The sequence below is a fragment of the Ornithorhynchus anatinus genome, chromosome 10 (assembly GCF_004115215.2).
Source record: "Ornithorhynchus anatinus isolate Pmale09 chromosome 10, mOrnAna1.pri.v4, whole genome shotgun sequence".
NCBI lineage: Eukaryota > Metazoa > Chordata > Mammalia > Monotremata > Ornithorhynchidae > Ornithorhynchus > Ornithorhynchus anatinus.
The window spans coordinates 25,234,498-25,262,365 of NC_041737.1; the positions used below are offsets into that span (position 1 = coordinate 25,234,498).

The 27,868-nt window shown below is 39.7% G+C and overlaps 1 long non-coding RNA gene across 2 annotated transcripts; it reads right to left on the minus strand.

The window, feature by feature from the left end:
- Positions 1 to 3,676: 3,676 nt before the first annotated feature.
- LOC103170345 lies at positions 3,677 to 27,868 on the minus strand. Of its 2 annotated transcripts, none has more exons than XR_486107.2 (4): positions 27,798 to 27,868; positions 7,497 to 7,571; positions 6,358 to 6,472; positions 3,677 to 3,894 (listed from the first exon to the last, which is right to left on the minus strand). It is a non-coding gene; the product is annotated as an uncharacterized LOC103170345 (long non-coding RNA). The 2 variants fall into 2 exon arrangements; XR_486106.2 differs by having other exon boundaries at positions 27,698 to 27,828.

Sequence of the window (27,868 nt, forward strand, 5' to 3'; positions counted from 1 at the left end):
GTTTCTCTAGGCTTTAGCTGCAGGTTTTATCGCCAAGATCCGCCCTTTCCTCTCCACCCAAACGGCTACCTTACTGCTACGGGCTCTCGTTATATTCCAGCTAGACTACTGTGTCAGCCTTCTCTCTGACCTCCCTTCCTCCTCTCTCGCCCCACTCCCGTCTCTTCTTCACTCCGCTGCCCGGCTCATCTTCCTGCAGAAACACTCTGGGCATGTCACTCCCCTTCTTAAAAACCTCCAGTGGTTGCCTATCAACCTCTGCATGAAACACAAACTTCTCACTCTAGGCTTCAAGGCTCTCCATCACCTTGCCCCCTCCTACTCTCCTGCCTTATCTCTTTCCACTGCCCACCCCGCACGCACCGCTCCTCTGCTGCCCACCTCCTCACTGTCCCCCGTTCTTGCCTATCCCGCCGTCGACCCCTGGGCCACGTCCCCCCCGCAGTCCTGGAACGCCCTCCCTCCTCACCTCCACCAGGCTAATTCTCTTCCCCTCTTCAAAACCCTACTTAAAACTCACCTCCTCCAAGAGGCCTTCCCAGACTGAGCTCCCCTTCTCCCTCTACTCCCTCTACCACCCCCCCTTCACCTCTCCGCATTTTCCCCCCATTTCCCTCTGCTCCTGCTCCTCTCCCTTCCCATCCCCTCAGCACTGTACTCGTCTGCTCAACTGTATATATTTTCATTACCCTATTTATTTTGTTAATGAAATGTACATCGCCTTGATTCTATTTAGTTGCCATTGTTTTTACGAGATGTTCTTCCCCTTGACTCTATTTATTGCCATTGTTCTTGTCTGTCTGTCTGTCTCCCCCCGATTAGACTGTAAGCCCGTCAAATGGCAGGGACTGTCTCTATCTGTTGCCGACTTGTTCATTCCAAGCACTTAGTACAGTGCTCTGCACATAGTAAGCGCTCAATAAATACTATTGAATGAATTCTAATTCCCATTTCTGCTTATGAGTATTTTCATGTCTCTTAAATCTTTCTGTTTCATCTAAGTGCTCCTTACAGCAACTTACCTAACCAAAACCCCGAGGATTTATTTAAAAATGGAGACAAAAAATCCCAAACACTGAATACATAGGAGATCAGCACAGGAATGCATAATAACTGAAAAATAAAATTATAAATAACAATAATAATAAACGGTTAGCAGAAATTCAATCACTGGTTTCATCATTCCTAAATTTCTTGCACTTTTTTTCTCAAATATTTTCGATGTGGAGAACTGTTCATCATTAATGTGAGTCACATGAACAGTGTCACAACTGAGATGTGCAGCAACAGCCCACGTGTCTCCCCTGCCCAGAGTGCCAAACGCCTGCTCTGCAACCAGAACTGGCACACTGAGGAAGCGGCCGTGCGACGGGTGAGTGTCTCACTGAATGTTGGTGGGTGGGAGCCAGGTGCTTTGTTACAGGTAGGTAACATATAAGTGGATTCCTCCTGAGTGGGAAGTGCATATGGGCCAGAGCTAGCTGCCTCACTGCATGCGGGTAATGCATAAGTGGGTTCCTCCCAAGTGGGGAGTGCTCAAGGGTAGGAGCTCAAATCATCCAAGCACACTTCCCTCACCTTCAAAGCCGTACTGAAGGCTCTCCTCCTCCAGAAACCCTGCCCAGACTAAGCCCCCCTTTTCCTCTGCTCCTCCTCACTCCCCATAGGCCCAATTTGCTCCCTTTGCTCTACCCCGCCTCCCTGCCCCACAGAACTTGTGTTCATGTTTATAATTCTATTTATATTGATGCTATTGATGCCTGTTTGTTTGTTTTGATGCCTATCTCCCCCCTTCTTGGCTATAAGCCCATTGTGGGAAGAGATTGTCTCTGTTTCTGAATTGTACCTTTCAAGTGCTAAGTACTGCACACAGTCAGCGCTTAATAAATATGATTGAATGAATGAGTGAAAAAGCTTACATTTTAAAATAAATGAGCTTGTAAGAAGTGAAACAACACATCCTTGGAATCAGAGAAGGGAAAGCAATCTTCCTCTGTCGCTTGCCCTGTTCTCCATTCAAGCTAGGCAAACCTACAATTCAAGTGGAGAATTGATGAGACCTACCAGGTTGCTGTCTATTCTGCTTCTCCCTAATGTGTCTACAATGTAGGGCTTACCAAGTCAGAACTTTTATGTAAATTCAGGTTTTTCTCTGAACCTCATCCACCTCTTCTTGGAACACAGCCAATAGGAGCTCTTGAATAAATAATAATAATAATGTTGGCATTTGTTAAGCACTTACCATGTGTGAGCACTGTTCTAAGCGCCGGGGTAGACACAGGGGAATCAGGTTGTCCCATGTGGGGCTCACAGTCTTCATCCCCATTTTTACAGATGAGGTAACTGAGGCACAGAGAAGTTAAGTGACTTGCCCACAGTCACACAGCTGACAAGTGGCAGAGCTGAGATTCGAACTCATGACCTCTGAATCCAAAGCCCGAGCTCTTTCCACTGAGCCACGCTACTTCTCCTAATGACTCAGAACTTTGGTTGCTTCTCTTATATTAAGAGTTTCTCAGGATAAGAAACTAATCCCAGCTCAACCACTTTCATTCATTCATTCAATAGCATTTCGTGTACAAAGCACTGCACTAAGCACAAAGCATTGTACTAGGTAGAATATAACAACAAATAGATACATTCCTGCCCACAACGAGATCATAGTGTAGAGCGGGAGACAGACATTAATATAAAGCAATATATGAATAAATAAATTACCCTTGTCTGCTGTGTGACCTTTGGGCAAGTTATTTCACTTGTCTGGGCCTCAGTTACCTCATCTGTAAAATAGGGATTGAGACTGTGAGCCCCACTTGGGACAAGGACTATGTCCAACTCAATTTACTTGTATCAACCTCAGTACTTAGTACAGTGCCGGGAACATAGTAAGCATTTAACAAATACCATAATTATTATTATTATGAGACTAGATTCCGTAACCGACATTACAACTTTAAGCATGAATTTATAACAACTGAAAGCAGAGGACTGGACCTAGAACACAGCTCTGTCTTATTCTGTAGGTGGTGGGATCTGGCAAGACCCCTTTAGGTCTGAGGTAGCCATGTTATAGATTAATCTTAAAGCTTTGATAATCGAATCAAGTAAGCCTCACCAAAAGCTCTCAGGGCTTTGTTTCATTGTTTAAGTAAGATCAGCTCTTCTGGGCCCTGTTGTGATCTTAAACTGCACTGGAATTTTTAGAGATCATGGTTTAATAATACATTTCACTAGTGTTTAGCTGAAAGATGATCCTACTGATGATAAAGTGAATACTTCTCCTCAGCCCCACATTACTTATATACAAATTCATAATTTATTTACTATTTAATAATTTATATTCAACTTCTGTCTCCACCTCTAGACTGTAAGCTGGTTGTGGGCAGAGAATGTGTCTGTTATATTGTTATATTGTACTCTCCCAAGTGCTTAGTGCAGTGCTCTGCACACAGTAAGTGCTCAATAAATACAATTTATTGATTGATTCACATGATTCGCTTGTAAAGACATATCTTTGCTGCACTATTAGATTTGTCCCATAAAAGGTCCTGTTTGTGTTTTCAAACCTATATTTTGGTGTCCCAATCTTCCTGTAGCCTTTGTTCAAGGAGAGTGAACTTGTTCCTGATTCATGCCCAAGTTAGTCTTTTTGCCAAAGTGAACTCCCACTACTATGTTGGATTTTTTACAGTTGTGCTTTATTCATTAGGTTTTTATCCAGTTTTTTCTGCCCATGTAAGGATTTTGTGTGCTCCATTTCAGTTTACCCCACAGTAGTGGCTGTTGGTGAATTTCCTGTGGTTCAGGACCCCATTGCAGTAACTGTTCTGGAATCTGGATGTGCCTCCTCTAGAAGGCATAAGTCTTGTAACACATTAGCTGTGAGGAATAAACCTGGAATAAAGGGAATAAGGGATATAGCTCAAAACTAAAGTTGAAGCTGAAGGATAGCAGCTATAAAAGCCTCAGTTGAATAGTGGAGAAGAATTATGCATGGAAAATAAATCATCTGGGGGAAAATAGGAGCTCTGGCAAAAGTCTGGTACCTATAAGGAACTGGATAAAATTTATTCTGCCACACAAGATAGGACACTCTCAGACAAGCAACAATTATAAAATCCTTGGATAGGCATTTGTTGTAGTCCAGAAGACCACAAAAGGGAGTGGAGTGGCCCCAAAGGAATTTGTTGCAATGGAAATAGCCATGAGTTTTAAATAACTTGAGAGTTTACATTATATGAATGACACTTAACAGCATTCTGTTTCCAATGAGAACAAGAATTTCTAAATTGTAAGGGTTGTGAGCTCTGGAACATAGGCTGATAGAAAGTTATGAATTTGTCTTCTCTGGGTACATTGAAAAGAATGAGGCACAGCTGTTTTCTGATGCTGATTGAACTAAAGGAATTAATTAGATAACCTTTTGTGGTCCTTTCCCTTTCCTCAGAGTCTATGATTCTATTTGACCTGTGTCAACAGGATCAATCCTCAAATATGTCCAGTTGTGATGGAGAGAAGTATCTAATATTTAATCTCAATTTTAAGTTTCCCTTGTTTATAGATAAAATGTAAAACTGGGAATTATAATCCTTTCAGTTCAATCTTTTAATCTCCAAAATAGATAACTTTAATCTATGACTACAAGATTCTATGCTGCCTTTTATCAGGAAAATATTTCCAGATACCATTCTATAGTATTTTTCTTGCTCTTTTCCCCAATGAGACTGCATTTTGTGGAGTGGAGAGGAACACACTGACAGGATAGAAGTGTCCATTCAGTCCACATGGAATGAACTGCCAATGGTGTATTGTACCCACCAAAAAAGTTACATCAGCAGTAATTTTTTTTGACACAAACTTGGGAGTAAACAATCTATTCAGCAACAATAAATAGGTCTTCACAGTCAGTCTCATTTCATCGTTCAATTCACTTCTTTCAAAAAGTGATGTATATGTAACATCAAGTCAAATTACAGGATCTCTACAGTGCCTGTAAATCTTCAATAATTACCCCTATTTCTTTATATTTGCATATCAATTTCTAAATTTTCCAATTACCAAAAAAATTAAAGCTATTCATAACATCAAATGTCCTGAGAGAATCATTCAAGAACTTTTATATTGATCTCCAAAATATAAACACAAACATCAATTTATAGATTATTAGGATACAGTCCTAAAGACTAATAGCATCCATGAGAATAGATGGTACCTTTGAATATTGATATTACTCCTGAAGAAAACAAAGGCTACATAGTCCCAGAGACACTTTACCTTTACTGAATAATTTTCAATCAACAATGCAAATAAATCATTAATGCTTGAATCTAGGAAATACATCTTTAAGTATTTTCAGGCAAAGACTTACAGAAGCAAACAGATGAAACTGTCAATCACTCCTGGGTTAGGTGATTCTTGATATTTAGAAAACTAAAGTTGAAGACAAAACTGCAGCAGAGCACCTATCTTCATCAGTATCAACCATCTTTGAAAATGGATGAAGGCATATAGGCCTTATACAAAGATGATAGCATTCTATTTTGAGAGATGTTAAAAATCTTTTCATAAAATTCAGGAAATCTTTTCAATACTCGTACAAGACGGTACATTTGTGTGTAAATTAGAGTCCCTAAAGTTCAGTTTAAGATCAATTCCCAAGCATCTCAATTAATTCTCACATTCGCCTACTTAGAGGTTCACCTAATCTGAGAACCTCCTTTCTATAATGGTTTCAGTATGCAAATGGGGAATTGGAAGCAAACACCCCTCAGGACTAAGGCTACTCCAGGTGCCTGCCCAAATACTTGTATTCAGGCCCTACCAGGGAATCCCAGGAGATTCTAGATTAGCCCTAGCCAATTCCTGGCCCTAAGATCTAAGGGGGTGGATTACTTCAGGTTTTGGTTTGAAGGAACTGAAAATCTCATTCAATATATATGTAAGCGTGCTGTGGGCAAGAAATGTCTACCAACTTTGTTTTATTGTACTCTCTCAAACTGTTGGTACAGTGCTCTGTACACAGTAAGCACTCGATAAATGCAACTGATTGATAGATTGACGAAACACCTCAGAACAGTCAGAATGTTCCTCAACACATAGCACAGAATCTCAAACCCAAGAAAAGAGGAAATGATTAGGCCTTCTCAGGTTCTGGCCAAGGAAGCCCTGGGATCAGTGTCTTTTACATGAGACCATCAGAGAGTATTTTAGACCTCTAAATCTGTTTGTGAAGAAATGAACATTCTTTGAATGTTACCTCCTAGCAAGAAAGAGTGGCAAAAGCATTCATTGCAATCCCTGCTTCTGGAATTCAATATCATGAAAATACATCCATCTTTTCTTTCACTGATAGCTTACCAGTTTATCATCCTTTTTTCTTCTTGTGACTTCATATAGGATTGAACTCATCTGGCAAGAAGTTGACAGTTTTATCCTTAGTCTGGTCTGTTTGGTCCAACTCTCTGGAGGTATTCTGTGATGAGAAGAGAGGCAAGAAAAAACATTATGTTGCCAAAATTTCTCTTCAACTAATTCCCCGGGGGGTAGAGATCTTTGATTTCCCAATCCTCCAATGGTGCGTGCTACCATCATGGCGTAAGCCCGTCAAACAGCAGGGACTGTCTCTATCTGTTGCCGACTTGTTCATTCCAAGCGCTTGGTACAGTGCTCTGCACATAGTAAGCGCTCAATAAATACTATTGAATGAATGGAACTTCTAGAGCTCCATACACTCGGCCACAAAAGAACAGGGAAATAACTATGCCCCCACAGCTCTTTAATCCATGTAGTCTGGGAAGAACCATATCAGATTGACACATGAGTTCTTACCCTTTAAGGTTAAAATAAGGAAAAACTGCTTTCCACACCAGTGGGATTTTACAGAGCCATGGATATTGCAGATGAGAAATGGCAAGTGGATATATGACCCATGCAGGGGGTTAGTTTACTGACCACCCATCCTGAGAGAATTCTGAGGGTTTGTTTATTCCGTCCCCCAGTGGTGGGGAGGGTAGTAGGGAATGGCCTCCAGATGTTTCCACCAGTGTTCATTGATGTCTATCAGCCTTGATACAGTCTCTAATTGTCCTGGACAGATGAGCTGATCAGAGTAGCATTCAGTGGTGCTTAGAAAGCAAACACATCTTTCAATTCCTTATTGAAATTAACAGGCCAAACCAATGGTTCATCTATAATCTTTTTCATCCAATAGAAACTAATGAAGAATAGAGTAACTTCCAAGTATTATAATAGCAGAATTAAGAAAACTACAAATAGCAAAGTAGACCCCTACACACTTGAAAGTGAATTCTAAAATTTAGTAGCCTCATCAAAGGTGAGTGATAAAATAAAATATAAGGATAAATTAATAGTCTTTTGTTATATTTAATGAGATTAAGAAAATTTGTTAAACTGATGATAAATCTATAAATATAATCTGTTCAATTTACATTTGTCACAGATTCCTAGAGTGCAAGGATTATGTCCAATACACTTACCAGTAAATTCTTAGGCAACCGGCATGCATTCCAGAAATGCATGATGATGATGATGATGTTTCTCTGTTGTCAGTACTGATGATGGAAATTAGATGGTGAGGGTAGTTAGGTAAGATAGCTTGTTTGAAAATTTGCAAATTCTGCTATGATAATTCAATCCAAATTTTACATGATTGAAAATATAAACAATTCTTTACAATTGTTTTGATGGTTTGACTACCAGAGAGATGATTGGCATTAGCACAGCACACATTGATTATTTGCAAAGTACAAAATGTTCCCTAAATGCCCACCAAGGACAGTACTTTGTGTGATCACATTCACAGTGCCATCTGCTAGGTAAAATCTGTAAGCTTCAAATATCCCTTTGACAGAATTCTTTATAAAAAAAGGTGAAAATCCCAGAAATGTTGAAAAACAGTATATCTACTTCCTTATTCTGATTTCAGTCTACACGAAGATGAGCTTCCATAGTGTTCCTTTCTTGACTTAGCAGAGTGAGGGGATTGGAAGGCTTATTTCATCACTGTGGCATTATACTGAAGTTTAATTTCAACCTACAGTTTTTCAGAGGAGGCACAGTCCAATAGTATGGCTCCTGTCATTGTGTACTGGGGGGTGCTTAATAAATAGAACTACTACAACTACTATTTTTACTATTACTACTAGTATTACTATTTCTGCTACTTATAGATCTTGAGCAGGGGTTGCAGAACTGGGAGTGCAATTCAGTTGTGCCAACTGGAGTTCCAAGCCTATTTAGGGCCTATTACACTGAGCACATGCCTGTACTGCCTTTTTTAGAGGCAGTGTTAGTATCCTAATGCCTAGGTGTTTGATGCACTAAGAAAGCATCAAGGTAAGAGACAGTAGGCAGACATAACAGGTGTTTACTGTGGAAGGCAAGAGGTGTGAAGTGCTCTTCCCATTAGAACTATTTGCTGAGGATTTTTATGGCCTGAGCAGGGAACCCTTCACTGGGAATAGCTCAGAGGTTTGGTAGGGAGTGAAAGTCTCAACCCCATGATGCACCCACACAGGTTGTCCACTGTTTGAAGCTCGTTATAGGCAAACAATGCATCTGCTAATTCTGTTTTATTGTACTCTCCCATGCATTCTGCACATAGTAACTGCTCAATAAATATCACTGACTGATTGATGGCGTCACAGTGCATATCACTGCTTTCAGTTTCAATCTTTCAATCCGAGGATCCTTTCGATTGAAAACGTACCTTCATTTCTAGATAGCACTCCAGGATGGGTCACATGCTCCAATTTTCTCCTAGGATTCAGCTGTCATACTGCAATCAGTCAATAAGCCCTCTATTCCCTGGCTCACTTTTCCTTCTGCATCATCTATGTGCTTGGATCTGCGACCTTTGGAAATTTCATATTCACCCCACCTCAACTCCACAGCACTAATGTAAATATCTTTAAATTATGTATTATCAATAACTTATTCATATTAATGTCTGTTTCCTCCTCTAGACTGTAAGCACATTATGGGCAGGAAGCGTGTTTGCTAATTCTTTAGTTTTATACTCCCCCAAGCTTATTGCAGTCAGTCATGTTTAGTGCCTACTTACTGTATGCACAGCACTGCAGTAAGCACTTGGTAGAGTAATAATAATAATTGTGTGTAGTGCTTACAATATGCGAGGTACTCTACTAAGCGCTGGAGTGGATAGAAGTAAATTGGATTGGATGCAGTCCTTGTCCCACATGAGGCACTCAGTCTCAATTTCCAATTTACAGATGAGATAACTGAGGTCCAGAGAAGTGAAGTGACTCACCCAAAGTCACATAGTGGACGAGTGGAAGATCAGGATTAGAACCCAAGACCTTCCGACTCCCAAGCCCATGCTCTATCCACTACACCATACTGCTTCTGATATAGAAATCATTCCTTTCATTTAAATATCTTTAAACAACCATTGGTTATAATTAGCTTGTATATCTATGAGCTTAGTACAATGGCACATATAAGCAGAATATAAGAATATTAGCAGCCACACAATAGTAAGTGGACATCTGGTTAAGACTTTTTGGAATGACAGAATTTTCACAGATGGCATCTTGCCCCAACACTTCCTCCCCATATCCCATCCCTTTGCCTCTTTCCTGGAGTCTACAGAAGCACATTTTAGGAAACTGCTCCTTGCAGGGCTGTGACATTTGCCATGATTAATTCTGACACCTAAGTGGTCACCTAGGCAACATTCTTTTCCACTTACATTCTGGCAATTTTTTTTGATAGGCACTTTCAAAAGTGTCCTTGAGGAAAAGGATGAGAGAAAAAGAAAATGCCACAACATCTCTTTTATCTCATAAAACACTGACATCATTCAACCTTGCAAATCAAATGAATAACTTAATAAATTCAAACTTTTTCCTGCTAAAAGCTTAAGCAAAATACTTTCTTATTTAAAAAAAGGTACTAGAACTGTCTCTCCCTATTGAGATGCTAAAACTGAATACATTTCACTGATGAGAATCCTTATCCAATTGATATTTTCTATTTTGATGCTCACATCTGTAATATAGTACTCCTTAAGTTATTATCTGAAAGTACTTTGATGTCTTTAAATTTACATGGCATCTATCTTGATAAGTATTCTTGCATAATTCACAGGAGGAGCTGGTGAGAAGAATGCTATAGGGTATAACACTATGAGGGAGAAAGAGGAAATAAATGACAGGAGAGAAAAGAAGGAAATCTGAACAAAGGTGACCTCTGTCAAGTTATATTTAGAGACTGGTTGTAATTTTTTTTTCACTTTTTATGTATGGAAACCCTGTTTGCTTATATATTATCCTTTAAAGCAGGACTCATTAAAAACAAAAATCATTTGTATGGTATACATATCTAGTGTTCAGTCTCATTCACCACCAGAGTGAATACAAATCCCCCTTAAGAATAAAGAACTAGCTGTGCACGTATTCTTCTTTGAGACCGGAAAACGAGAGTGTCCTGTACATTATATTCTGTTTATTCAAAGCACTGGAGATATGTATGCTTTAAAAATCTCTATTTGGATGTCCCACGAACACCATAAACTTAAAATATTCAAAACAAAACTCCTTATCTTCACACGCAAACCCTGTGCTCCTATTGAGTTTCCTGATCCTATAAACAGCACCACCATTCTCCCTGTCTCACAGATCCCTACATACCCTTGTGTTATCTTCAACTCATCTCTTTCAGTCAATCAATATATTCAGTCTGTTACCATTTCCTGTTGGTTCAACCTTCATAACATTGATAAAATCCAATCGTCCTTTCTTCTCCATTCCAATTGATACCACATTAATTCAAACATTTATCCTATCCCACCTTGATTAGACAAGTGCTTGGCACATAGTAAGTGCTTAACAAATGCCATTAGTATGGTTATTATATCTGCATCAGCCTCCTTGCTGATCTCCCTGCCTCCCGTCTCTACCCACTCCATCCATACTTCACTCATTATGCCTGGATGTCATATTTCTACAGAAACATTCAGTCCATGTTCCCCCACTCTTCAAGAACCTCCAATCATTTCTCATGCACCTCATCCTCATACAGAAACTCCTTATTATCAACATTAGGGCACTCAAGCAACTATTTCCCTCCTATTTTACCTCACTGATTTCCTACTAAAACCCTACCCACACACTTTGTTTCTCTAACACCAACCTACTATCTGTACCTTCATTTCGTCTATCTCACTGCCCACCCTTTGATCACATTCTCCCTTTGGCCTGGAACCCCTCTCCCTTTATATCTGCCACTCTATAATTCTCCCCACATTCAAAGCCCTCCTAAAATTACATCTCTTTTAAGAAGCCTTTCCAGAGTAAGCCCTTTATTCCCACACCTCCAACACTGCATTGACTAAACCCTTGGCTGTATACACCTTAAGCACTTTGATATTTACCCCACCTCCACTGTACTTATGTAATTAGGGAAACAGCGTGGCCTAGTGGAAAGAGCCTGGGCTTCAGAGTCAGAGGTCATGGGTTCGACTTCAGGCTCTGCCACTTGTCAGCTGTGTGACTGTGGGCAAGTCACTTCACTTCTCTGTGCCTCAGTTACCTCATCTGTCAAATGGGGATTAACTGTGAGCCTCACGTGGGACAACCTGATTACCCTGTATCTCCCCCAGCGCTTAGAACAGTGCTCTGCGCATAGTAAGCGCTTAACAAATACCAACATTATTATTATACTCACATACTTCCCAATCCTCAATCTATTTTACTACCTGTCTCCCCCTGGAGACTGCAAGGTCCTTGAGGGCCAGGATTGCATCTACTAAATTTGTTGTATTGTCCTACCCTAAACAATTAGTACTGTGCTCTGCATTCAGTAAAAGTGAATAAATACCACTGATGAATTAGCTTTAAATCATTTTCCCTCTTTTAAGCTTTGCTCATCTTCCTTATTAGCTCTCTTCTCCCACAGTACCACCCCTCCCACATTCTGATTTTCTCAAATTCACCTATTCACTTCACTTTGCTCTCATCTTTCCTGCCTCCAATTCATTTCTCAAAGCTTTCCTACTGCCTGAAATTTCCTCCCACTTCAAATCCAGTAGACCATAGCTCTATCCATTATTTAAAATCCTTCTGACATGCTATCTCCCCCAGGAGGCCTTCCCTGATTCAATTTTTTCTCCCTGAGCCATACCCACTGAACTACCTCCCTGGCTTCATTTCTGTACTTATGCACTCACACTTCTGAACATATTGATTTATGTATTCTACTACTTGAACACATATTCATCAACATATCTATTTTTCTCTTCAAATTTGCCAGACCACAGGTCTCCTGCTCTTCAAAACCTTTATATAGTCGCATTTCTGTCAGGAGGCCTTATTCAATTAATTTTTCTCTCCCCAGGTACTGTCTTCCAACTACTTCAGCACTCCTGAACCAATTAAGGACTCATGCACTCACACCAACTTGCAGCATTTCTGTACATATCGACTTATGATACTCCACTTAAACATCGACATATCACTTTTTATTTTCTCTTCTTCTCTCCTATTTGTTTTGTGTCTTTCTCCCCACCAAACCATAAGCTCTTTAAAGACAGGGATCATATCATTGTACTCTTTAAAGTAGCTAGTACAGTTCTCTGTATACAGCAAGTGCCCAATAAATAACCATTAACTCACCTATTGTAAACTGTACTCTTAGTGAACTATCCTTCTGATAATTACTACTGCATCTCCTATTACCTGAGGGAAATAGTGATTATGCAGCTTAAGTGCATGTCCCTTACCACTGACCTGCTAGGGGACAGTTCACAACAGGTCTCCTTAATTAGTATCCCACTGGATTCATATGCCAGGCTGCACTATCTCAGCATAATCTAGTAGATACACATCTTTGAAATCAATAAATTGCAACTTCACCTAGTGGGAGAGCACAGGTCCGGGAGTCAGAAGAACCTGGGTTCTAATCCTGGCTCTGCCACCTGTCTGTTGTTTGACCTTGTGTTACCCAGAGACAGCTTGGTTCAGGAATTGGTGAGGCGAGAGAGAGAGACTGGGGACAGAAAGGCTGAGTTTTAAGAAAAATTTATTCCATGAGGCAAATTGAATTATTTGATTTTTTGAATGTGGCAAATTGAACTTCCCTTTCAGGAGGGCTCTTTTGGGTGGAATGTGATTATTTAATGATATTAGAGCTCTTCCCTATTGGGAGGAATACACTTATGTGTTAGTCGCCCATGGTGAAACACCTAAATCTTTCCCACAAACACTTTCCACCATGGAAGAATTCACTTCTTCCACACATGGCGAGGCAGCTAGCTATCACTCATGAATGCTTCCCACCTGGTAGGAACCCATTTATGCATTACACACCCGTGGCGAAGTACCCTAGCTTCCAGCTCCACGAGCGTTTAGTGGGACACTCACTCATCCCACGGCTCCTCACTTGGTGCAAGCAGAATGGGCATCCCACGCTCTAGGCAGAGGTGACCACAGCCGGCTGCTGTAAGTCTGGATCTGCTATCCAGAAGGTCAGAGGCTGCAGGTATTTATTACCTGTGCTCCTAAGGCCATTCCAGCTTCCGGCCTCAATTTATCCAAGCTCTGCCCTCCCCCTTCCTCCATAACTAATTTTGTTGGCATGGGTGAGGGACACCTTCTGTATTCCTGGCTTGGGGTGTCAATCTAGCAGTTTTGGTTGTAGGGGCAGTATCCCATTTATACTTCCAAATTCCGCCTTCCTGGTTTGGGCCATCACAAGATATCACTTGACCTTTAGATGGTGGGGACCCTCGGTTTACCTTGGGACGCCTTGGGCAATCACTTCATTTCTCTGAGTCTGTTACCTCAACTGTAAAAGGAGGATTAAGACTCTGAGCACCATGCAGGACAGGGCTGTGTCCACTGTGTCCAACTTGACAACCTTGTAACTACCCCAAAATGTAAGAGAGTGCCTGGCACATAGTAAGCGCTTAAATGCTGTAAAAAACAATTAATGGAATTTATTAATACAGTCTTAACACATAGACTTTTCAGTAAAGACCTGTGCTTTTTATTGCATAATAAATCCATACTTCTAATTGCTTCCCAAACTCCTTCCCTTGGTGCCCATCCATCAAAAATCCCTGCAAGATGAGGAAACAGGAACCTTTTTTTTTTCCAGAGAAAATTCCTCCTTTGGTAATGTAAACAGTGCTGATTCCTCCTTTGGATGATAGAAATAGAAAATCCCTCTTTCTGCTGAAGCAAATAGTTCCAGTCCCTACCACTTTTGATTAAAGTAAATCGGAACCATTTTTGGGGATGATTTTTGTTTCCATGTTGGTTTGTGTGAAAGGAAGTTTCTTTGTTTGAGTTTCAGTAGTGCCAGAGATGATCAAACTGTCTGTCTTGAACTACTCCAGGCTCTTTGTGATGTCTTGCTGCTGCTACTTATTCAGAACTGGCAAATAGGGTGTTCAGTGGTCCACTTCCTCTGACACTGAGAAAGCATATTTAAAAGTCCTACTGAAGTAGGAGACCTAAAGCACAAACTCCCCTAGACCATACCATCGTTCCTATCTCACAAGCCCATAACCTTGGTGTTATCCTTGCCTCATCTCTCTCATTCAACCCACCTATTTAATATTAGTCCTGTTGATTCAACCTTCACAACATTGCTAAAATCTATCCTTTCCTCCCATCCAACCTGCTACCAAGTACTTATCCTGTGCCAGTGTAATTACTGTATCAGCCTCCTTGCCTCCTGTCTCTGTCCACTCCAGTTCATACTTCACTCTACTGTCCAAATTATTTTTCTACAAAACATTCAGCCCTTGTTTCCCTACTCCTCAAAACCTCAGTTGTCTATCCACCTCTTCATCAGATGACTTCTTACCATCAGCTTTAAAGCACACAATCTCCTTGTCCCCTCCTACTTCACCTCGCTGCTCTCCTACTGCAACCCAGCTTGCACACTTCTCTCCTCTAATGCCAACCTTCTCACTGTAAATCGATCTGATTTATCTCACCACTGACCTCTCCCATGTCCAGCCTCTGGCCTGGAAAGCCCTACCACTTAATATCTTTCAGATAGTCTCCCTACCTTCAAATCTCCAAAAGGCCTTCCCTGACTGGGCCCTCCTTTACTCTCATCCCACTCCCTTCTGTGTCACCCTTACCCTGGATTTTCTCCCTTTATTCACCCCTCTATCAGTTCCATGGCACTTTTGTACATATTAGTAAATTTTTATTTATATTAATATCTGTCACTCCATCTAGACTGTAAGGTTTTTGTGGGCAGGAATTGTCTACCAACTTTGTTATACTGTATTCTTCTAATACAGTGCTCTGCACACAGTAAGTTATGTGGTTGGTTCATTGATTGATCACCTGTACACTTGGATCTAGAGGCTTTAACCATCTGATACTCATTCCACTATTAGCTACTCAGCATTTATATACATACATGCGATTTATTTATTTTTAGAAATATCTGTCTCCCCCTCTAGACTGTAAGCTCCTTGTGGGCAGGGATCACATCAACCAACTTAAATGTATTGAATTCTCCCAAGTATCTAGTAGTGTTGTTTGCACATGGTACAAGGGCTCAATAAATACCATCAATTGGTAGAAGACATATTCAGGTCCTGACAGTTCCCCTCTCATGCCTATAAACCATACTCAACAGCAAATGACATGGAGGGGATTAACAACAATGAGGTCAGCAAACTCAGGGAGTCTCACCAACATTGAAGTAAAGCACATAGCAATTCAGCTCTGCTGGTGGGACATGTAAGGAGAATGGTAACAGCAGGATATGCAAGTGACTGCTGCCTGAGAAAGTGAAGAGGGGAAAACTCAATAAGCAGACAGCAGGAAAAGCATTTTCAAGGTATGGTGAAGCACAATCTCAAGCACTATGAGCCAGCAATGCACTGTGACACTCCAGGAGATGGACCAGCCGAAAACGCAGCAACTGGGAGAGCAATTACTCTTATTTTAGTAAGGGAAAACCCATGTAGGTCAGATTTGGGGAAGACTCTGTTAGTGAAACAAGAATCAATCCTTTCTTTTAAACCATTTTTCCATCCCACATATATCTCTTTTGCACACAGATGGATAGGAGTACAAAATCAAGAGTGACACCAAGGAAAATGAAGGACAGCTCTATGTAAATTTGTGTATATGTGCATATATATATATATATATATTTATGCTTAATACATTTATTTAAAAGAAGTTGTCCTATACAAATGAGGGCAATAGAGAAGTCATCTCTTCCCTCAACAATATATTTTCATGTATAAATCCAAGGTTAAGATTTGGCTTAGTTGATAGATGCTGGACTATCTCAGTGGTAACAGCAGACACTGTTAATAGCTTGCCTGCTTTTTAGGCCGTTGTTGGTAGCACTCACTTTATCCAGGTAAACTACCAGCATCTTTAAAAAAAAAATACTCACCAAAGAGGTGTTTACCAAATACTGAGTGGTCTCCACTCCTCTTCAAGACACCAGGTTTTTACTGTGGTTTATAGAAATGTGTGATCCCTATAAATGGTTCTACTTTTATATTTATAGTAAATCAGAATACTGGATTATTGGCTGTGAGTGGTAGCCATATTTCCTTGTAGTGTTTGCAGTTAGTGAGTATTAAGAGAAAGAACACTTTCCATCCTACAAGATTTTCCATGCTACAAGCAATCTAGTACTGTTCTTGGTCCTAGACCCAGGTTAGGTTATTAGACAGGTACAAGTTATTACCAGGTAAAGGGCAGGTTCATACACCTTCTGTATCCTCTCCTGTCTGCCTAGGGCTTAGAGAAATGGCATTGCCTAGTGGTTACAGCATGGGCCTGGTAGCCAGAAGGTCATGGGTTTTAATCTTGGCACCACCACATTTCTGCTATGTGACCTTGAGCAAGTCACTTCACTTCTCTGTGCCTCACTTACTTCATCTGCAAAATGGGGATTTAGACTGTAAGTCCACGTGGTACAGGGACTATATCCAAACTGACTTGCTGGTATCCACCACAGCGTTTAGTACAGTGCCTGGATCATAGTAAGCACTAAACAAATACTACAGTTACTACCCAGCAAAGCAGGAAAAAGAGGTGGTCTTTGGAGAAGGAAAGGAAAGTTTGTGGTTAAGTATGCATTTAGGTTCCTGCTTTGTTTGAGGCTTATCTCCTAGAGCACTATGCTGGGCCAGACCAAGAGAGAGGTTTAAATGACTAATTTTTCTTCCCAAGGGCAAGGGTTCAGCAGGACTAGACTACAAATTAACAAAACCACTCAGGCTCAGGCAGACTATAAACTGGGGATAAACCAGGCTATATTGGTTTGGCCCAGAAAATCTGAGCCAAATGTGTGGCATTCTAATCACTCCCCTCACACTCATATGCATTGGCAGGCACTGCCAAAACTGCATTCATTATATAAATCCTCATCTCTTTGGAGTACTTCAGATACTGCATTCTTTGTGCTTCCTAAATGCTTTGAATAGAGGCACATCCACTGCTGCTTCTTTTTCATTCATATACCTTGAATCTTGCTAAAGGCTCTGGAAAAGGAAGGCTAGTGTGAATAGAAAAAAATAAGAGGCACATAGGCAGAAACAATGCTTTCATGCACTAAACCTAGGCCTATGTTTAGGACACATATGTATTGACCATTATAAAGAAGCCCAGGATAATATCTGGGCATGACTTGGTGAATATAAAATGTCAATACTAGGGATTCCTCAAATACCCCAGGCACCATGTCATGGCACTTGTATCAGGACTGGGTTTTTTCTATCATTTTTTGATAAGAACAAGCATTTTTATAGAACCTATCTAGAAAACTATCTGGGACATAGAATAGAGCAGTCTATATTTAAAAACGATACTGCTGATCCTGAGATTCTAGACCTATGGGAGAGGATTAGTGAAAAATAAGTCTGATCAATATTATTTCCACATTGTGTTCCCCTAAAGACTGTCAATTTTTGTCGAGATGCATATGGAACTTGTAGTGCCTATCACTGCATTGCAGTCTACTTAACATCCTTATCTTTCCTAAACCTCTGCTCATAGAGACCAACTTCCGTCCAGTATACTGCATAAAGGTCATTCTACCAGCTGTTTTATGTTAATATTTTTACACTAACCTATATTTTGATACCATATTAGCATATCTTCAAAATATTTGTTCTGTTCTCATTTCTTGACTATATGCCACCTGGATATCCTGGTGAATCAATTCTCCTCACACATTCCACCTAGTGAAACTGTGTTTTAAGTGCTGCTTTTTTGCTTGCTAACTTTGTTCCAAGATTCCTTTGTGAGGAATTTTTTTATTCTTTCAGCCCTTCTTGCACTTAATTCATTAGTACCTGTTGAGCCCCAACTAGTAATTACAACAATATAGAGAAAAGAAAAAAAAATGAATTTCGTTCATTCAGTCATATTCATTGAGCACTTACTCTGCAGAGCACTGCATTTCGCACTTCAAAAAGTACAATAAAGCCATAGACACATTCCCTGACCTCAACGAGCTTAAAATAAAGTATATAAATCAGTGCATACATCGACTATGTGTGGAATGGCATCATCAGAGATGCTGGAAATTTGTTGGGAAATGCTTCCTAGAGAAGGTGGTTTTAAGGAAGGCTTTGAAGATGAGGAGCACTACATTCTGGTGGTTTGGAAGGAATAAGAAATTTTGGAAAGGTGAGACTATGACCAGTGAATCAGAGACAAGAGTGTTACAGCAAGTGAATGTAAATGTGAGGTGGCAGAAGTCAGCCTGATTTCTGGATTGATGCCAACCATGTTCAGCTCCTTGAGTAGAAGATACATACTCTGGGGAAGATATCAGTCCTGGACTTCGTTAGTGCATGTAGCATGCTGGAAAGAGGACAAGAAAGTCTAATTCATAGTCTCAGTGGATAGAGCATGGGCCTGGGAGTCTGAAGGTCATGGGTTCTAATGCTAGCTCTGCCACTTGTCTGCTGTGTGACCTTGCATAAGTCACTTCACTTCTCTGTGCCTCAGTTCCCTCATTTGTAAAATGGGGCTTAACCATGAACCCAAAGTGGTATTGTGTCTAACCTGATTATCTTTTATCTACTCCAGTGCTTAGAACAGTGCCTGACACATAGTAAGTACTTAGCAAATACCATAATTATTCATTTGCTTAAGAGAGGATATGGTTGGGGTGTGGATGCTTGCAGAAAGGGATTGTTGAGTTGCTTGGGATTGAGGTATAATCATATGGAACAAGTAGAGAGGGTCCAGAATCAAGAATCCAGAGGTCACTTTAGAACCAAATAAAAGTTTAGAGAGATGCCAGAATGTAGAATGTATATTAAGCAAAAACTCCTCATCATCAGCTTCAAGGCTTTCTCCTTTCTACTTATCCTTGATCCTCTTCTACTGCAACCAAGTTCTCCCATTTGACTCCTCTAATGCCAGCCTACTAACTGCGCCTCACTCTTCTCCATTCCCTTTTGCTTACTCTCTTCCCCTTCACATCCAAAAGACCATTACTCTCATTTTGAAAGCCCTACTAAAATCATAATTCCTCCATAAAAGCCCCCTGATTAATCTAATATCCTCCCATCCTATTTCCCTTACTTCTGTGTCTGCAACTGAGTCCTCAGTCCCAAAGAACTTAGGTGCTCACACTACTCCTCATCATAACAGCACTTTAAAATTAGTGCTTCCCCTAACTGTAATTTATTTTAGAGTCTGTTTCCCCTATTATAATATAAGCTCCTTAAGGGCAAGTATTATTTCTACTAGACTGATTTACCTCCCCTTATTCTTAGAACAGATTATTGCAATCACATGACTCAAAAAAACCCATTCTGCCATAATCACATATACTACTATATACAAGGACTCACTTGTACTACATGTTTGCACACTAGCCATTTCTTTGATTGCACAGTATGCGAAGCCCAAATAAGCTTACATTTTTGGAATAACATCTGCCATCTCCTACTCATCTGCTTATATATGGCAATCTATGCCCCAGCACTATCACCATAATTAATTGTTCCAGGTTTCAACACTATTGCTTCTTCATGGTTGTAAGTGTGAGATCACAAATTTTTTATATTTCTGATCCTGAAAAAAAAATATAAAGATTTATTTATCTCAGGGAAGCTACTTGTACATCCTCTTTCTGAGCCCAGCTCTGCCACTTGTCTGCTGTGTGACCTTGGGCAAGTCACTTAAATTATCTGTGCCTCAGTTACCTCATCTGTAAAATGGGAATTAAATCATCCTTCTTCCCTCCTTAGATTTAGACTGTGATCCCCATGTAGGACAGGGACTTTGTCCAGCTTATCTTGTATAATAATAATAATGTTGGTATTTGTTAAGTGCTTACTATGTGCCAAGCACTGTTCTAAGCGCTGGGGTAGACACAGGGTCATCAGGTTGTCCCACGTGGGGCTCACAGTCTTAATCCCCATTTTATAGATGAGGTAACTGAGGCACCGAGAAGTGAAGTGACTTGCCCAAAGTCACACAGCTGACAAGTTATCTATCCCAGGGCTTGGAACAGTGCTTGTCATATAGTAAGTGCTTACAAATGCCATTTAAAAGAATACAGGAAAGAGGTAAGAGAAGATTACAGGGACAGTGGCTAATTTTCCACAAGTGTCCAGCACCATTGTACTTCAGGGTGAAGGTGAATCAGGGGTTGTCTCTGTGGGGAAAAAAGTTACGTCATTTAAAAAGAAAATCCCAAAGGTTTATTTTAACCACGAATGTGTGCTATTCCCAATGGATTCCATCAAAGGAAAATTTGTATTAGCAGATGCCCAATTCAAAGTTTCTCAATTCCTGTGTTGTAGTTGCACATTTTTAAACATGAAAGTGAATTTTTATCCATGTGTTGGAAATTAGTCCCATTGTAAGTTTCTGCCTGGAAAGGCTGAGGTGAGTTTTGCTCTCCTCATCATGCCATCACCCCACCGATAGGCCTTTGGGCCCCTTTTACGTCTCCCAATCCCCTTCAGTAGAAGTAGCAGGATGGGAGTAAGATGGAGCAGCATGTTGGTTCAAAAAGTTCAAAATTACAATATGCCAATTATATGGATGTACAGATATCATGGTCTCTGTAGAGTGTGCTTCAGTGGAGTGGAATCATTACATGTCTCCATAATAACTACTATCAAGAGTAAAGGAGGTAGAAATGATTTCAGATAAATTGATGATATCAGATTATCAAGCCCTATAAGATACCCGTTTGCTGAATCTGTAAAGTGATTTATAATTGTTTACATTTCTTTGTATGTTTGGGCTTCTAGAGCACAATCGCCTGAATTTCCTGAATCACTGTTTCAAAGACTTTTGAAGATGATTATAGTGTGGTGTGGAGAAGTATTTCCCAGTGGATAGGAAGCAAATTACTGATCTTTTGTTACAATATTAAGCATGGAGGAATAGAATAGATAGAACTTTCAGTCACCCCTGCCTCAGTCTAGCAGTAACATAGAAAGGGTGAAACAGAGTTTCCCCAACTTTGACTTGATCAATCATTCTGCCATGTCTAATAGCCTGAAAATTTTTAGGAATTATGCAGTACAACCAGATTTGCCTAGCAGAGCCCTAGATTCTGGAAAGATGATAATGCTATTTCCCAAGGTTTACTTCAAAAATAATAAAAATAATGATATTTGTTAAGTACTTACTATGTACAAAACACTGTTCTAATTGATGAAGTAAATACAAGTCAGGTTGAACACAATCCCTGTCCCACATGGGACTCACAGTGCTAATCCCCATTTTATAGATGAGGTAACTGAAGTACAGAGAAGTTAAGTGACTTGTCCAAGGTCATGGAGCCGACATATGATGGAGCCCTGGGATTAGAACCCACATCCTCAGACTCCCAGTCCTGTTACTGTTTCCACTAAGCCACACTGCTTCCCCAATACTTTGATACTGGTGATGTGTTCCAGGACCTTGGTGTCGCTGGATGCTAATGGAACTGCCCTAGAAGTCAAATTTGACATCTAGAGGTCCAGGTCTCCCAACTATAGAAGAGGCTTTGTAATAAATACTATTTACCTATCTTCAAGTTGGTTTGAATTTTGTTCCATGTTGATGTAACATTTTATCTGCCAATCTCCAAATTGATTTTCTAATCTTCTTCCCCTGGATTTCTATTTTATTGTTGCTTTTTACAGTGTTGGTCAGCATCTTGTCTTGTCTCATGTGGTCAAGTCATCTATGATCCATAGCAATGCCAAGGACATATCTCTCCCAGGACGTCTCACCTCTATCTGCAATTGTCCTGGTAGTGTATTCATGGAGTTTTCTTGGTCAAAATATGGAAGTAGCTTACCATTGCCTTCTTCCACATAGTAAACTTGAATCTCCTCCTTCTACTCTCTTCCCTGCCGCTGCCATCCAGCATAGGTAAGTTTTGACTTGTAACAGATTGCCTTCCACTCGTTAGCCACTGCCCAAGCAAGGAATGGAATGGGTATGCCTCTGCTTGACTCTCCCTCCCATAGTTGAGACTGGTAAAGTACTGGAAACTCTCCAGGTGTGACCCTGAAAGGGGTGCCTATTAACTAGATCTCAGAATTCCTTGATGGCACTTTACTTTGTTGTAATTGGATATACATTGTCATGAATATGCATTACCAGGTGTGGGTTAGTATTTTGCTTTGGTCTTATACAAACTCTTTTTCAATGATGAGTTTTGTATACATTTAAAAAGTAATCTTGTAAATTTGCTTCCAGAGCACATACATAAGTCTTCAGGAACTCTTGTGGAATCAAGACTTTTGATAATGTTCTTACTATGTTGAGGTGACAATTTCAAGGTGATCCAAGAATTGTACTGAAACCATTTGTGGAGTCCTTGTTGTTTCGTTGATTATGGCTTCTTAAAAATCATTAAACAAGACTTGACCTCAAATCAAATCTAGGTTTGCTGCATTGATAATGGAGAAAGCTCATCTGAGCAGCCCCTCCAATTCTGACTTGGACTGATGCATCATCATTTCTCAATCTTAAGATCTTGACAAACTTTTCAGAGCATCTTTTTAGAAGTTGCCAGAGTCAAGGTCTGCTAATGGTATCAAATACTTTTCTAGGTGTATGGCCACTATAGAAGGCCTTGGTGCTGCTTCTTACATTTCTTATATTTGCCTTGCAGCAAGGATCATGTCCACTGTTCTTTGCTGTGGGCTAAAGTCACACTATGCTTCTAAGACAGAGTATGGTTAACAGTATTTTTAAAATGTCAGTCCAGGAGGTTTGTGGCTAGGTGGATTCCAGAAATGGAGAAAAGTGAGCTACAATCATTCTTCCAATCCCAGTTTAATTTCCACTTTGTAATCACTACACTTAGATGTTTAGTTACCTATTTTCTTTTTTATGAGTGTATTTATGAAATATTCTTTAGTCATTTAAATATTTCTGAATCAATATATAGTTTATATATTTTATTTTATATATTAAATATTATAATATTAAACCATATACAGTAAAACAATAACTTAACTTTGCTTAAATATCACATGTCTTCTTTCTAGGAAATTGCATAGACCATTACCTCAAACTGTTTTAATTTCTCTTGTGATGAGAAAAATAACTCCCTGAAGACTTTAAAAGGGCTTGAAATAATAGCAAAGAAATGGCAGTATGTGTGGCAAGTGGGGAAAACCATAGGCAGTTTAGGTTTTCCAAATGTAAACAGATCACCCTTGTAATTTGCATTGTTTGACCCTTCTGTTGGAATTCTCATTAGGAAGGCACAGGTTCAAAATTTCATTACTTTTAACTAGCCTGTCATTGTCAGAAAAATAGTGATTTTGGATTGAAATAAATTAAATAAATTGGTTGGGGGAGGGCTTCATTTTTGTTCTACAAACTCCTCTGAAGAATAAATGGATTTATTTAAAGAATCAATAAAGATTTAAACAGGCCATCATATTTTTCTACTTTGTATTCTTCATATTCCTAAAATGACCTGCTTTAAATCCATTTATATGGTGATATTTTGTATCTATATAACACCATCATAATTCAATTGAGGATTTTAATTATAATCTTATCAACCTCCTTCTGGAAGCAATAAAAAATAAAAATAAAAAATGGCTAAAGTACATATAAATGAGCTACAGCATGCTGAATGCACTATGCTGGGAAGGAAGCAAGTGATATAAAATGCCCCTAGATGCAACATTACTATCCTAATTGTACTAAAGTAGCAAATGAATCATGGTGGTAAATCATTTGGCAACAACAAACTGATGGTAATTATGGGAACATGGATTTTAATTTATCTGTGAGATCTTACTTCTACATTTCTTTCATATTAAAAAACAAAACTAGGTCAATGTCAATGTTGTACAGTTGTAAAGGATTACATCTTACCCACTGTTCCCAGAAGAGCAATGCTCTAATCAGTTGGAGGCCACTAAAAAAATCTCATCTATATGAAGATATACTTAGGTACCAAAGGGAGAATTTATTTCATATAGTTGTTTCTTCAGGTGAAAGTGATAAAGCATATATTACTTCCTTTTGACAATCATTAATCATGTAAAATAATTGAAATTTTAAGAAAATTGCTTAACTCATTCTTCTAACATTTTAATATGCCTGTACTTTTTATGAATATTTTATCTTTACTAATTTCTTCTAGTGGTAAATGGAAGTTTTATGTTTTATTCTTTTTGTTGATTTCTGTGAATTAATTTTGTGAAGAATGCATTCTTCAAGATATCTTCTCCCTATGAAAGGTTCTTACATTATTTCCCCTCTTCTAATTCTGGCTGTACCATCAGGTTCCCCATGGTATACGTTTTCACTATGTGGTATGGATAGACTGTTATTAGGCATTTAGGGAGTGTTCTTTCATGGACAGCTATCTGTCAAGATATGATCCAGTTTAATTGCAGAGAAAGGATGTTTTAAATATATACATGGAGTTGGTCAGTGTGAATATTATTGTGTGTGTTTTCTGTAACACAAGGTTCTTTAGAAACAAAACTGCCATCTAAAGAACTGGTTGTATTCTTATTCCTCCTGGTGTCATCATATCATCCCATGTTGTTAAATTATATCAAGAATGCATATTCTGTGTCCTGCATTATTTTAAGCATTGTCCTGCTAGCTTGTGCAACACTGCATGGAGAAATGCACATATGTGAATGCACTTTACCATAGCAGTGAGCAGGTGTAAAAGAGGAAGTCTAGGATATCCCACATCTATTCACACTCTATTCCCAAGTTATCTTTATAACTTTACCAAATCTGACTTGGGCAGACCCATGCCCATAGTGGAGTTTTTTTTATGGAGCTTAGACATGTATTAGGCTATATCATAAGATTGTCTCTTTTTTTCTTTTTTCCAACTACCTTGTCCAGTTTACTTACTGAATCTAAGCAGGATTGCCCTGTTAGTGGGTCAGGTGGTTCAGCAGACTTCCCATTTGCTAGACTCTTGCTCTCTCCACATTGTTTATTTTCACTTTTCTCACACTGCAACCCAGCTACAATTACCATCGGCACTGCTATGTGAATGCTTGCCAAGACAGGGCTCCTTGGTTCTGTTTCCTGGGAAAAGCATGGGGGTCCTCTTCACCCTCACTCTCCTTACCTTTCAGGGTCACAGTGAAGATAGAAGTATAATGATTGACAATAATATATTTTTGTAAATGAAAATATTATTCAAATGCAAACCATCTTCATTGTTGTCATCATCATTATTTTGCTTTCAAGCCCAAAAGCAATCTAGTCAAGACAGGAGTCCTGTTTTAGGACTATGGTTACATTCTGAGATATGTAGTGCTATAATGCAGTTTGTTACCAGAAACATTCCTCCCAAATGATTCTAACACCCTGCCCCATGTTCTTGCCCCCCACTTAGGGTGAACCACAAATCCTGGGTATGTAAAAATCCTGTGACTTATGAGAAATCAACATGATGCACACACCTAATTTTTAAAATTAACAACTTAAGCAGCTCCACTTCTGTGCTGGGATAACCCCGCATCTATATCCAACCTCCTCCCTGCACAGCATTAAATATATATTATTTATTGTGTATATATATATATATTCCTGTCATGGTTGTTTCTTGCCATTTAGATCCCTTGAGGTTCTGGGGGGCTTGAACAGAAATGGGTGAGAAACAGCCTAGTCTTCTGGCTGACCTCCTGGCCTCCTGTCTGTCCCCACCCCACTCTGCTGCTGAGATCATTTTTCTACACAAACGTTCAGGACAAGTCACATCCCTCTCTCCCCACCTTCAAAGACTTCCTGAAGGTACATCTCCCACAAGAGGCCCTCCCATATTAAGCCCCACTTTTCCCATTCTCCCACTCCCTTCTGTGTCACCCTGACTTGCTCTCTTGCTCTTCCTCCTTACCCCGGCCCCAAGGCACTTACATATATATCTGTAATTTTATTTATTTGTATTCATGTCTGTCTCCCCAGCTCTAGACTGTAAAGTCATTGTGGGCAGGGAATGTCACAGTTTTTTGTTGTGTTGTACTTTCCCAAGCACTTAGTACAGTGCTGTATACAAAGTAAGTTCTCAAAAAATATGATTGCATGAATGAATGAATGAATGAATGGACAGCTGTGGACTCCCATCCCATGCTTATGGTTTTGTTGACTCGGCTGTAAAACATCTACAGGACAGAGATAGTTGCAGTGGGAAATATTTTTTATAATATGGCCATGCAGGTTTGTTATAGGTATGGGACGAGCCTAAGAGGAGCAGAGTTGAGATACTGGAGGGCCTCAGGGAGGAAGGAAGGAAAGGATTGAGGCTAGGGGCACTGAAAGGTGATGATGATGATGGTATTTGTTAAGCACTTACTATGTGCCAAGCACTGTTCTAAGTGCTGAGGTAATCAGGTTGTCCCAAATGGGGCTCACAGTCTTAATCCCCATTTTACACATGAGGTAACTGAGTCACAAAGAAGTTAAGCAACTTGCCCAAAGTCACACATCTGACAAGTGGCGGAGCCAGGATTAGAATTCATGATGTCTCACTCCCAAGCCCATGCTCTATTCATTAAGCCACGCTGCTTCTAGGTGGAGGTCTAGGTAAGTTGTGGTGGCTGATGTTTAACAAAGCTATTGAAAGGGTTGGCCAGGTAGAGAGAAATGGTAAATGAACAAGACTGTGATTATTATGGCATTCGTTTTCACGTTTGCTATATGCCAAGCACCATACTGAGTGTTGAGGTACCAAAGAAAAATTAATGAAAACACTGGCCTGAGAAATGACTGAATTTTTTCTAAAAATACCTCTTTTTATTATTACTACCAAGAGCAATGTTTTATTAATTAATTTCAAAGTTTAAAAATGCAATAACGTGCTTAACAATCCCATTTTTTTAAGGCTATATCCTTTAAATTAACCTGACAATTGTAGTCACCCTAAAACCATGGTTGGTGGCTTTTCACTTCTCACTACTTTGTCAGAGACTATGAAAGGAAGTTAGTGTTTGGTGGAAGGAGGGAGAGGGTGGCCAGTGTGCAAGATTGCTAAAATGATAATGTTGCTGTAGTTGTTGGTTTATACTCCATCTCCCAAATACAGCACAGGACTTTTTACAGCATGTGAGAACCAAGACAGATGTCTTTAAAGAGAGTGGAAGGCAGGTTACAGTAGTAGTAGTCTGAAAGGAAGGAATTACTCATTTCACATAATGTGGAAGTCATTTCACAGGCCCTACTGATTGTCATGCCACTTTTATCTTGGCTCCACCTACCTCATTGTGACCCTGGTCTCTCCTCACTCTTCACTATGAATGAAATCTCAACTTAGAAAACTTTTTTAAAGCAATTGGTGGTTTGGGTAACAGCCCTTACCCTCTCCTTTCCAGACATGCAGTTTCAGTTGTTTTTTGTGCTGTGGGAAGAAGCTGAGTGGAAATGTTTCC